The 10,987-nt window shown below is 42.9% G+C and overlaps 1 pseudogene; it reads left to right on the top strand.

Annotated features, from left to right (window-relative positions):
* The first annotated feature begins 4,390 nt into the window (after nucleotides 1-4,390).
* On the top strand, nucleotides 4,391-5,077 carry LOC102428089 (annotated as a pseudogene).
* The last annotated feature ends 5,910 nt before the right edge of the window (nucleotides 5,078-10,987 follow it).

Below are 10,987 nucleotides of genomic sequence, written 5' to 3'. Positions count from 1 at the left end.
GGGGGTGTCCCTCAGCCCAGCCTGTACCCTCTCCAATCTGGGACCCTTGGGGGGTGTTTGACCTCTGGTATAGGCAAATCCCACAATCCGGCACTGCTGGCTCCTAACCGCTCACTTTACTGCCTGCCTGATTGCCCGTAACCACTTCTGACTGACAGCCTGATCGCCCCCTAACTGCTCCCCTGCTGGCCCTATCGACCCCACTGCCCTCCCCTGCTGGCCTGATCATCCCCAACTGCCCTCCCCTGCCAGCCTGATCGCCCCCAACTGCTCCCCCCCTGGTCGCCCCACACAGCCTGCTTTTTCAGTCATTTGGTCATCCCTCACTAACCCTCCTGCTGGCCTGGTCGCCCCATGCAGCCTGCTGTTTGATCGTTACTGTTACTGTGATGGTGTCCCAGACAATTTGCATATTCCTCTATTATTAGTATAGAGCAGGGGTCCTCAAACTACGGCCCGCAGGCCACATGCAAATACAAATATTGTATTTGTTCCCATTTTGTTTTTTTTTAATTCAAAATAAGATATGTGCAGTGTGCATAGGAATTTGTTCATAGTTTTTTTTTAAACTATAGTCCAGCCCTCCAACGGTCTCAGGGACAGTGATCTGGCCCCCTGTTTAAAAAGTTTGAGGACTCCGGTATAGATTTTTAACAAATAAACATTTCTTATTTAGTTTTACCTCATTTAGTGCTATATGAATATAATCTTAGAACATGCCTTTTTCTGTGACTCTTTTTTGAACTTCATTTGTACTAATGTATACGACTGCCATTAATTTTTTCTATTATAAAATACTAGAGGCCCAGTGCACAAAAATTTGTGCACTCGGGGGGGGGGCGCTCAGCCCGGCCTGTGCCCTCTTGCAGTCTGGGACCCCTCGGGAGATAACAACCTGCTGGCTTAGGCCTGCTCCCGGGTGGCAGAGGGCAGGCCCAATCCCTAGGTGCAGCCCCTGGTCGGGCTCAGAGCAGGGCTGATTGGGGAGTTGGGGCGCTGCTCCCTGTCATGCACAGAGCAGGGTGGATTGGGAGGTTGTCTGCCCTCTATCACCCACAGAGCAGGGCCGATCAGGGGGTTGGGGCGCCACCACTGTCACACTCAGGGCAGGGCCGATGGGGAGGTTATGGCTCTACCCTGTCACACACAGAGCAGGGCCGATCATGGGGTTGGGACGCCGTACCCTGTCACACACAGAGCCACAGGGCGATCAGGGGGTTTGGGCGCTGCCCCCTGTCACGCTGATCCGGTGCCAGGAGGCCTCGCGGCTCCGCTGATCCCGGTGCTGGAAGGCACATTACCCTTTTACTATATAGGATAGAGGCCTGGGGGCCGGCTGGTTTGCCCTGAAGGGTGTCCTGGATCAGGGTGGGGGTCCCCACTGGGGTGCCTGGCCAGCCTGGATGAGGGGGATGATGGCTGTTTGCAGCTGGTCACACACCCCTTTCAGGGATGGGGGGTCCCCCACTGGGGGTGCCCTGGGCCAGCCTGGATGAGGGGATGATGGCTGTTTTGCAGCTGGTCACACACCCCTTCAGGGGGGGGGTCCCCACTGGGGTGCCTGGCCAGTCTGGGTGAGGGGCTGAGGGCTGCTTTTCAGGCTTGGGGGTTGTTGATTGAAGCTCCCAACCGCTCCTTTTTTTTAATTTTATTCTGGGCCAGCTTTTGCTCTGGCTCTAGCTCTGAGAGCAGGTATCTGGTTTGGTTCCGGTTCTATAATCGAAACAATGTATAACTTCAGCTCTGAGATCCCGGCCTATATTTGTTAGAATGTTTCAAACTGCCAGCTTCAGAGGCCAGCAAGTGAGGCGGGGAACGTTGGAGTCTGCAGTCACTGGAGCAAGCAAGCCTCATGTTCTCTTCAGCTGCCTGGCTGCCGGCGGCATCTTGGCTGACAGTTAATTTGCATAAGGATATGCTGATTAGCCAATGGAAGGGTAGCGTCGTACGCTATACCATGTTTCTCTTTTTATTAGTGTAGATTCCAGTGCTTATTCATACAATGAGTGAATATTAGTCCATTCTCCTATGGGAGGCCATTTGGGCTGGTTCCATTTTTTGAGCAGTGCTGCTAAGAACATTCTGACAGACTGGGGGTTAGGGGGCCAGGTGAAAAAGATGAAGGGTGTTAAGAAGTATAAATTGGTAGTTACACAATAGTCATAGAAATGTAAATTATATCATAGGGAATATAGTCAATAATACCATGATAACTATGTATGGGGGCATGTGGGTACTTATAATATCCAGGGGAGCACTCTGTAAAGTACATGATTTTCTAACTGCTATGCTATACATCAAAAACTAATACAGAAAAATACTGAATGCAAACTGTAATTGAAAAATAAGAAAATTAAAAAAGAACATTCCGTAAGCATTGTTTAATGCATGTCTATATTATGTCCAAAGAGTGAAATTGTGGATCATAAAGTATGCTCTTTACTTTTTAAAAAATATATTTTTTTATTGATTTCAGAGAGGAAGGGAGAGGGAGAGAGAAATAGAAACATCAATGATAAGAGAGAATCATCGATTGGCTGCCTCCTGCAAGCCCCACACTGGGGATTGCTGGCATGTGCCATGACTGGGAATGGAACCTCCTGTTCATAGGTTGACACTCAACCACTAAGCCACACAGGCCAGGCTATGCTCTTTACTTTTATTAGACAATACTAATTTTTTTTCCAATTTATACTACCATCTCTGTGTGAAATAGAATTCTGGTTACTCCATCTACTCATGAGCAGTTGGTAATTTCCAAATGTTTAAGTTTTAAAGTGTTGGGGTTTTTTTGTTTGTTTGTCTGTCTATTTTTTTAACATCTCTTCTGGTATATTGGGACTAGCAAACTGACAGAATAGTGATTTTTGTAAAATCCTATTTCTATTTACTAAGGAGACTATTGTTCCAGAGGCTGTCTTATAAAATTCAAACATGTTCTTTTCATCTACATTAACCCCTATAAATAGAATTTTTAAAAGGTAAAAATCTGTTTCAGTGTAAAGTTGAAAATCTGGAAAAAATTACATTTTTATCTCAGTTGATTTTTTCAATATGAAATATCAATTTATATGCCATTTTAATGTAAAGAAACTGATAAAGATATACTTAATGAATATTTAGTAGCGCTTCCTTTTATGCAATAATCTATTATAAAAAGTGCTTTGATCACATTCAAGAGACATGTGAATAATTCTATGCAGTGCCATTTTGTAACTGTTTCATAAAAGATTAATAACACATTATTTAGAACCTGTTTCAAACATGGAAAAGGTAAAAAGAAAAAAAAAAACAGGCCTCCTAATGACTTACTTAGAAGTCTATGTTCTCATTATTCAAGTTTCTTAAATCATTTCTAAATGTTACCTTTAATTAAAACACAACTGCCCTCAGGTAGGAATAGAACAAATCTACAGCACTCAACCTGGAGTGAGCACCAAGGAATAGAATTGTTAGATGCAGTGGTAACAAAAGTTCCAGGACATTACCTGTCATCAAAGCCCAGAATGCTTCCTTATTACTTTTAGACATATTCTAAGTAAGGGATATAGTATGATCAAGTTTACGAAAAAATATTTTTACATTAATTTTTCAAATTAACTTACTGATATTAAACTTTGCTTAGAAATGAATGACATCCAGTGCCAGGAACCAATTCCAGCATGTCATAATTTCAAGAGTTTCATCAAAAGGTTGGTGAGACTTGGAGACTCAACAGGTTTGAGTCACACATGTAGTCACCTGTTGGGACTAGCTAAAGGCATTTCCCCAAACCTGAAAAGGGATTATTGATTGTGGCTGCCAGACAGCTAAAAGACATCTTAATCTACATGTTATTGCCTCCTACTGGCCAAACACCTGAACAGCCGTAGGCTATTCCCCAAACTGACAATGCTTAGGTACCCTTTGAAACCTTACCCTTTGAAGTGTATTATCTCCACCTTGCCTTAGGACAAATTGTGTTAATAAAAACAAGGGTCCTAGACAAGGAGATAGTCTTCAGTTCCTTTAGCTGAAGGTCCTCTGACCTCCAATGCCTTTCAAAATTATATCTCGTCTCCGGACTCTTTATTAGTCCCTGGACTCTTTAATCTACGCACGGCCTTTTCCAGATTCCTGAACCCTTCTTGATGCTGGGACAAGAACCCCGGCAATCCAGCCCTGGCTGGTAGCTCAGTTGTTTAGAGCATCCTCCCCATACACCAAGGTTGCTGGGTTGATCCCCAGGTAGGGTACATACAAGAATCAGCCAATGAATGCATCAATATATGGAACAACAAAGTGATGTTTCTCTATCTTTCTCTCTCTCTTTCAAAAGTCAGTCATAAAGGAAAAGAATGACACCTGCTTTTTCCTCTGCCTGCTCGTTCTGTCTCTGGGAGCTGCCGCCATGTCTGCCCACCTTCAATGGTTGGTCTATGGAACTGCTCCAGCTTCCTGATCAAGAAGAACAAGCTGCCGAAGCCGGTTTGGCTCAGTGGATAGAGCGTCGGTCTGCGGACCGAAAGGTCCCAGGTTCGATTCCGGTCAAGGGCATGTACCTTGGTTGCAGGCATATCCCCAGTGGGAGATGTGCAGGAGGCAGCTGATCGATGTTTCTTTCTCATCGATGTTTCTAGCTCTCTATCTCTCTCCATTCCTCTCTGTAAAATATCAATAAAATATATTTTAAAAAAAACAAAAAACTTCTGTATTTAAAAAAAAAAAGAAGAAGAACAAGTTGACATACAGCACTGAACCCAATCACCTGAAGTCCAGCAACTCCTTCTGCTACAATGAGCTGATTCACTACAAGACTACAAGAAGATGGGTAGGGAGCCTGCAGCCAACAGCAGAGGTGTGGTGGTCATCATGAAGCAGATATCCTGCCAGCGAAAGCCGGCCACCTCCTCCTACGTGTGGACCACCATCAATAAGAACACCCAGGCCACTCTTAGCGGAATCAGCACATGATCCTCAAGAACAGTACTGCCTGGATCCATGCATGGCAGCCATCTGCAGAGCCAGCACCATCCTGCACAGCCAGAAGCCCGGGATGGTAAAGAGGAAGCTGGCTCACCCCACCAAGAGTCCCTGAGCACCCTAACCCCTAAAATAATAAAGGTGTTAGCAGACTTTCCCAAAAAGGAAATAATAATAATAATGAATGCCGCCTATCATGGGAAAATGGGAAATTTCCAACCCTATGTGCCATTTTTCTCCTTTCTGACCTCTTGATGGAAATGTTATCATAATTCTGCCATTGCAGATTCATGGAATTTAATAACCACTTCCAGAAATTGTGATGAGGAGAAGAATTCTCACTGGCCTCTCCTGGAAGTAAGTAGTCAAAAAGTCCTAGCTCACCTTGGGTGGATGGGGTGGAATGAAAGAGTGAGGTGGGGTAGGGGATTCCTTAGGGGTTTATACCCCCTTATCCACTAGTCAGAAATTAAATTTGAGAAATTTAAGAACACATTTTTATTGTGGAGCCTATTCTCCTTCATGCCCTTCTTCTGCTTTGTGTAGGGACCAAACCATTGGCTAAATCCTTGAACATGTACAATCACAAATATCACATTCAGATAAAATAGGAAAATAAATTTTTCATACAGTCAGAGAAAAAAGAAAGGAATTAAAAAGCTCCTGCAGTGCTATAGTGAACACCAATCCAAAGCTCGACAAAAGAAAGGTCACATGGAAAAAGATATATTTAATAATATAATCTCTTTGTAAATAGGAGAGAGTTGTCTAGGCCAGTGGTCAGCAAACCACATCTCGCGAGCCACATGCAGCTCTTTGTCCCCTTGAGTGTGGCTCTTCCACAAAATACCACATGCGGTATTTTGAATATGAGGAAAGCTTTTCTCAACAGGTTTCAGAAACAGCAAAGTGACGTTAGCCTTTGTTAAAAAACCTCTCAATGCTACTGTAACAGAATTAAATTTTTCTCCCTTTAATATTGACATTGGCAACTTTGAAATGCAATTGCTGGATTTAAAAAACAAAGAACTGTGGAGCTCGAAATTTGAACATCTTTGTGCTGATATAGAAATATTGGAGAAAAACAAATGTGAACTTAGTTCACAGCACAAGTGGTCTGCTTTGAAAGCCCTGGAGAAGGAAGATATGTTGATTTTTAACACCTGGAATAGTATTCCTGACTCATATAATCAACTGAAAAAACTAGCGTTTGCTGTTCTTTCCTTATTCGGGTCTACATATTTAGGCGAACAATCATTTTCAAGCATGAACCTTATCAAGAGTAAATTGAGAAGTTGTCTTATTGATGAGCACCTGGAATCATGCCTAAAATTAAAAACAACAATATACAAACCTGACTTACCCAAACTTTCCAAGGAGATGCAAGGCCATTGTTCACATTAGTGTTTGTCAGTCACTGTCATGATTTAATTTTATGGATATTGTAAGGTAAATTGTGAGGAATTTAATTTTATCAATAAATAATATCGTTATTAAGTATGATATCAAGTTTTATTCAACGTACCTATAGTTTAACTAAGACTTAAAACTTTAAGTAAAGTTCATTAAGTTAATTTTAGGGAACGTTGCGGAGTGAAAGAAGATGTAGTGTTGAGGATTGAGAAAGGTATGTTGAGATGGTTTAGATATATAGAGAGGATGAACGAAAGGAGATAGACGAAACAAGTATACAAGACGAGTGTGGATGGGAGAGTTGGAAGGGGTCGACCTCAGCGAACGTACCTCAATCAGATTGAGGACGTTTTTAGCAAAGGCCAGCTTAGGAGTACCCTAATTAAGTTAATAACAATGTACCTACCTATATAGTTTAAGTTTAAAAAATTTGGCTCTCAAAAGAAATTTCAGTCGTTGTACTGTTGATATTTGGCTCTGTTGACTAATGAGTTTGCCAACCACTGGTCTAGGCAATGTTTCCACACCTTATGAGTTCTCACTGTGTGTGGATAAAGCAAAGGAAACAAGCATGAGGCCTTTATCTGGGCCATTCTCCCCTTCCCTGCTTCCTCCCCAATCTATAGATCTGTAAATAAGCAGCACCATTGATAGAAGTTGATCTAGGGTTCTATGGCTCATTTATGTCTGTGTGTGTATATGATTTTGCCATATACACAAACTCTTCATAGTTCCTAAGGCAGCAGAACATCTTCTACCTTCCAAGAAGCAGAAGAATCTGTCACAGTCTGTCAGAAAACAACCTTTTGCCAAGGAACTCTTCCAGAAGCCTAACCTTTGTTTACTGTGTTACTGACTTGTTATTCAAATTTGCTATTGCTATGTTATTCAGAGAAGAAATTGGACAGCATTGATACATTCATATTGAGAAATACTGGTAGTGTGTTAGCCTGTAAGGATACTTTGTTGAATGAAACAGAAAAAAACCCTGCACTTCAAAAATGTACTGTCTAGGGCAGACAGACAAATTATCATATGAATAGGCACAGTTAAAAACCACAATGAGTTCTGTCTAAAGTGTAAATTTGTTTTGTTAAAGTTTACAGGGAACCTAATTTCCATTGAAAAATCCAGGAAAGCCTCTCTGAGAAGTCCTCAAGTCCAGCATGTCCTCAATTATGAGAAGGCAGGAATAGAAATGGCAAGGAAGAAGATGAACAGAAGCCCTGAGGCAAGAACTTGGGTGTTTGAGGAAATAACAGAAGGAAAAGTGAGTAGCATAGGGAGGGTGTTAACAGGGCAGTGTAGTGCAGTTTGTAGAGCAGCGGTTCTCAACCTGTGGGTCGCGACCCCTTTGGGGGTTGAACGACCCTTTAACAGGGGTCGCCTAAGACCATCGGAAAACACATATATAATTACATATTGTTTTTGTGATTAATCAGTATGCTTAATTATGTTCAATTTGTAACAATGAAATTGGGGTCACCACAACATGAGGAACTGTATTAAAGGGTCATGGCATTAGGAAGGTTGAGAACCACTGTTTAGAGGAAGGCAGAGGTTGATTCCCAAAGGATTTGCATGCATGTTATTTTAGGTATAATAGGAAATCCTGGGAAAAAGTTTTGGGAGAAGATGACATGATCCAGTTGACATTTTTAGGGTATGACCCTGCAATTTACTCAGAATACTAGTACATCTGTTGGGGAGGAGAAAGGCATCCTCTCTCCCTTCCTTGTTTCTTATAGCTGGTCAAATAATTAAAATGACATATGGCAGATTAACATGAGAAAATAAATTTAATATGTACACATAGCAAATTCAATTCTGATTCTGCATCCATTCACTTATCAATGCATACTGACTGGTAGAATTTCCTCAGGGCAAACTGAGAATTAGTTGGCTGCCTCTGCAGCCTGTATTTCATCTTGAGTCAAGTGACTCCTCTGAAAAGTATGATTTAGTAAATCCTCGTTTTCTGTGGGAGCTGCTTTATTGGAGTGTTGTAGAAAATCTACCGGAAATTATAAAATCCATCCAACAAAGTTTCAAGTTATGTACTAGGAATTCAACAGTCAGGAGGACTGTGTCCCTGTTGGTGATACAGGTTATCTCAAAGTCTACAGATAACCTCATTCTTAGCTACTTATATAAAGGAAAATTGGCTACTACAGACAGGGGTCCAGATGTATAAGTCCAGTCGGAAACATGCATTGAATCCCAAATTCTGATAACAAGCTAAGCCAATTTAAGTTTATTTACTCATTGTTCACTGAGCCCTTTCATTTGAACCCTATGAAGAAAGTTGAGAAGATTAATTACAGGTTAAGATAGTAGCATCTTCTTCATGTTTCCTTTCATGTCAAAACAGACACTGTAAGTAAATCTATCCCTTCCTATAGCGTTTCAATATGCATTATCTCTCTTGATCTTCAGAGCAACATCACCAGCAATAAACTCTATGGGGATTTAATTTTGCTTGGTGGTTTCAGTTCCAGGAAGGCTTCAAACAGAAGGTGGAATTTGAGTTGACCCTTGTGGGAGGAGGCATGAAATGTGCTTTGCAGTGAGAGGATTGCCTCTCTCTACATCTAAGGGGTGTTGCCCCAAACACAGTGCTGTTGATGCCCATGCAACTGCATGGACCATGCCTCCCTCTTCCTGCCCTTTTTCATTATGGACGTGCCATGGCCTTTCCTCTGACTACAACAGCCCCGTGCCCAGGCCACTTTCATATAGAACAAGGCAGAGGTTATGTGGGGCACTGCCTGGACTGGGAGGCCAGAGACTTAAAAATCTAACCCTAATTTGCAATAGCTGTATAGCATTTGACTCTTTTATCCATTAAAAGAAGGAGAGTGGTTGACAAGATGATCTCTTAGGTGACTCCTTTTAGTGTAGGACTGTTTACAGAGATGTGGACAGGATTAGGGAAGGATGTTGAGGCACCCAGGGACCTGCAATAACAGAGGCCTGTACCACACCTGAAGGGGAAAGGCGTTCTGACAGCTGGATGAGAGGGAGCCTTGCAGGAAGGGTTACCGGCAGGAGCTGTACCTGTGGAGGGGACAGCCACTGTCATAACTGCCCCAGTCAGAAGAGGTGAGAGGAATAAATTCCATGACCTTGCTCCCTTCCTGTCCTCCAAGCTCCCACTAACACCTCCCACTGGCCAAACCCAACAGAAGCCAGAGTACAGAGGCGCCCGGGTGATGCACACGGCAGCGCTCAGCCTCCCGGGACACAGAGAAGAATGACTTTCAGTGGGTCTAGGGGCAGATGGAGCATATCCTCCAGAGACCATAATTTGGTTGTTATTTTTATAAAAGTGATAAGTTCTAGCTGCCATTTATTTGATTATTTGTTAATTTAATCAGCCTTTATTTTTTATCTCTATTCACAAATATTCTGTGGTAATCAACCCTCTGATAGAGTATCCATTTTGCAAATCAGCCAGTTGAAATGCATTGTGTCTTTAAACCACGTTTTTAAAATTTAACAAATGTTATTTGGGTGCCTTTTCTGTGCAAGCCCTCCCAAGGGACCTACATGGTGTAATAGGACAAGTGGTTCTATCTGTAGTCAGAGATGGGGACACAATTGACATTTATATTTTCACACTGTGAAGAGCAGAGTAGCTGACAAACTGGAAGGCAGGGAGTCAACAAAAGTGCCGTCTATAAATGTGAATTTGGAGAAGCTGTATAGCAAGGACTGTGTGAAGTGAGGAACAACAACAAGGGACTTGTCATGAAGTTGCAGTGGAGAATGGGGTTGGATGGATAAGCCTCGGGTCCCTGTTCTAGTCCTCACTCCTCATAACAGACTGTGCCTGCCTCACAATGCTGTGGAGAGAAAAGGACACAGGCAGGGACACCACAATTGGGAAGGAGAGGCAGATATTATACCTCAGCCTCAGGAGAGCCGGGGCAATAAGGCACTTGACTCTCAAGGGACAACGGGACGAAGAGATCAGGGACAAGGAGGAGCTTCGACAGGATGAGTCTCCTGAAACTCCACTGGGTCCAGCTATCCCATGCCATGTAACTCACAGGGACACAGTCCAGCAGCGGGGTGTCTGAAACTGAGCCCAAAGAAGCCAACACATGCCTGTTCGCCCTCATCTCTGAGTCAGTCACCTGTCAGTTTTCATAACCCTGTGCTCTCCAGTGTCCCTTGAATCTGCCTCACTCATGTTATTTTGTGATGAACATCTTCTCTCTCCTTTCAGGAGACATTTGAGGATAAACAAGCAGGAGGTCTGTGAGCGTCCCTCAAACTCATGTGCTTCAGCATCACCTCATGTGATTTGTGTAAATCGAGCACATGGGGCTTGGGCAACTTGCCCCTCAAATGGCATGTGCTTATCTTGAGGTTCTACTGTGAGGTGAAGTTAGGAAGCAAAGCAACACACGAGAACCTTGTGCTTACCTGGGATTGGCTGTGCATGCTTGCGTGCCTGTGTATCTCAAGGGAAAACAAAGATCTTTGGACTTCACATCCATAACTAGATGGAGTCCTTCCAGATTATGATTCATCATATAACTGGGGGGTTTCAGAAAGAGTCACCCCATGATGCGCCTCAGTGGTATGTGGATTATTTTGAGCTAAA

This window comes from Myotis lucifugus, unplaced genomic scaffold (assembly GCF_000147115.1).
Source record: "Myotis lucifugus unplaced genomic scaffold, Myoluc2.0 scaffold_192, whole genome shotgun sequence".
NCBI lineage: Eukaryota > Metazoa > Chordata > Mammalia > Chiroptera > Vespertilionidae > Myotis > Myotis lucifugus.
The sequence above is the reverse complement of the archived record's forward strand: the minus strand, read 5'-3'. Positions and strand labels throughout refer to the sequence as shown.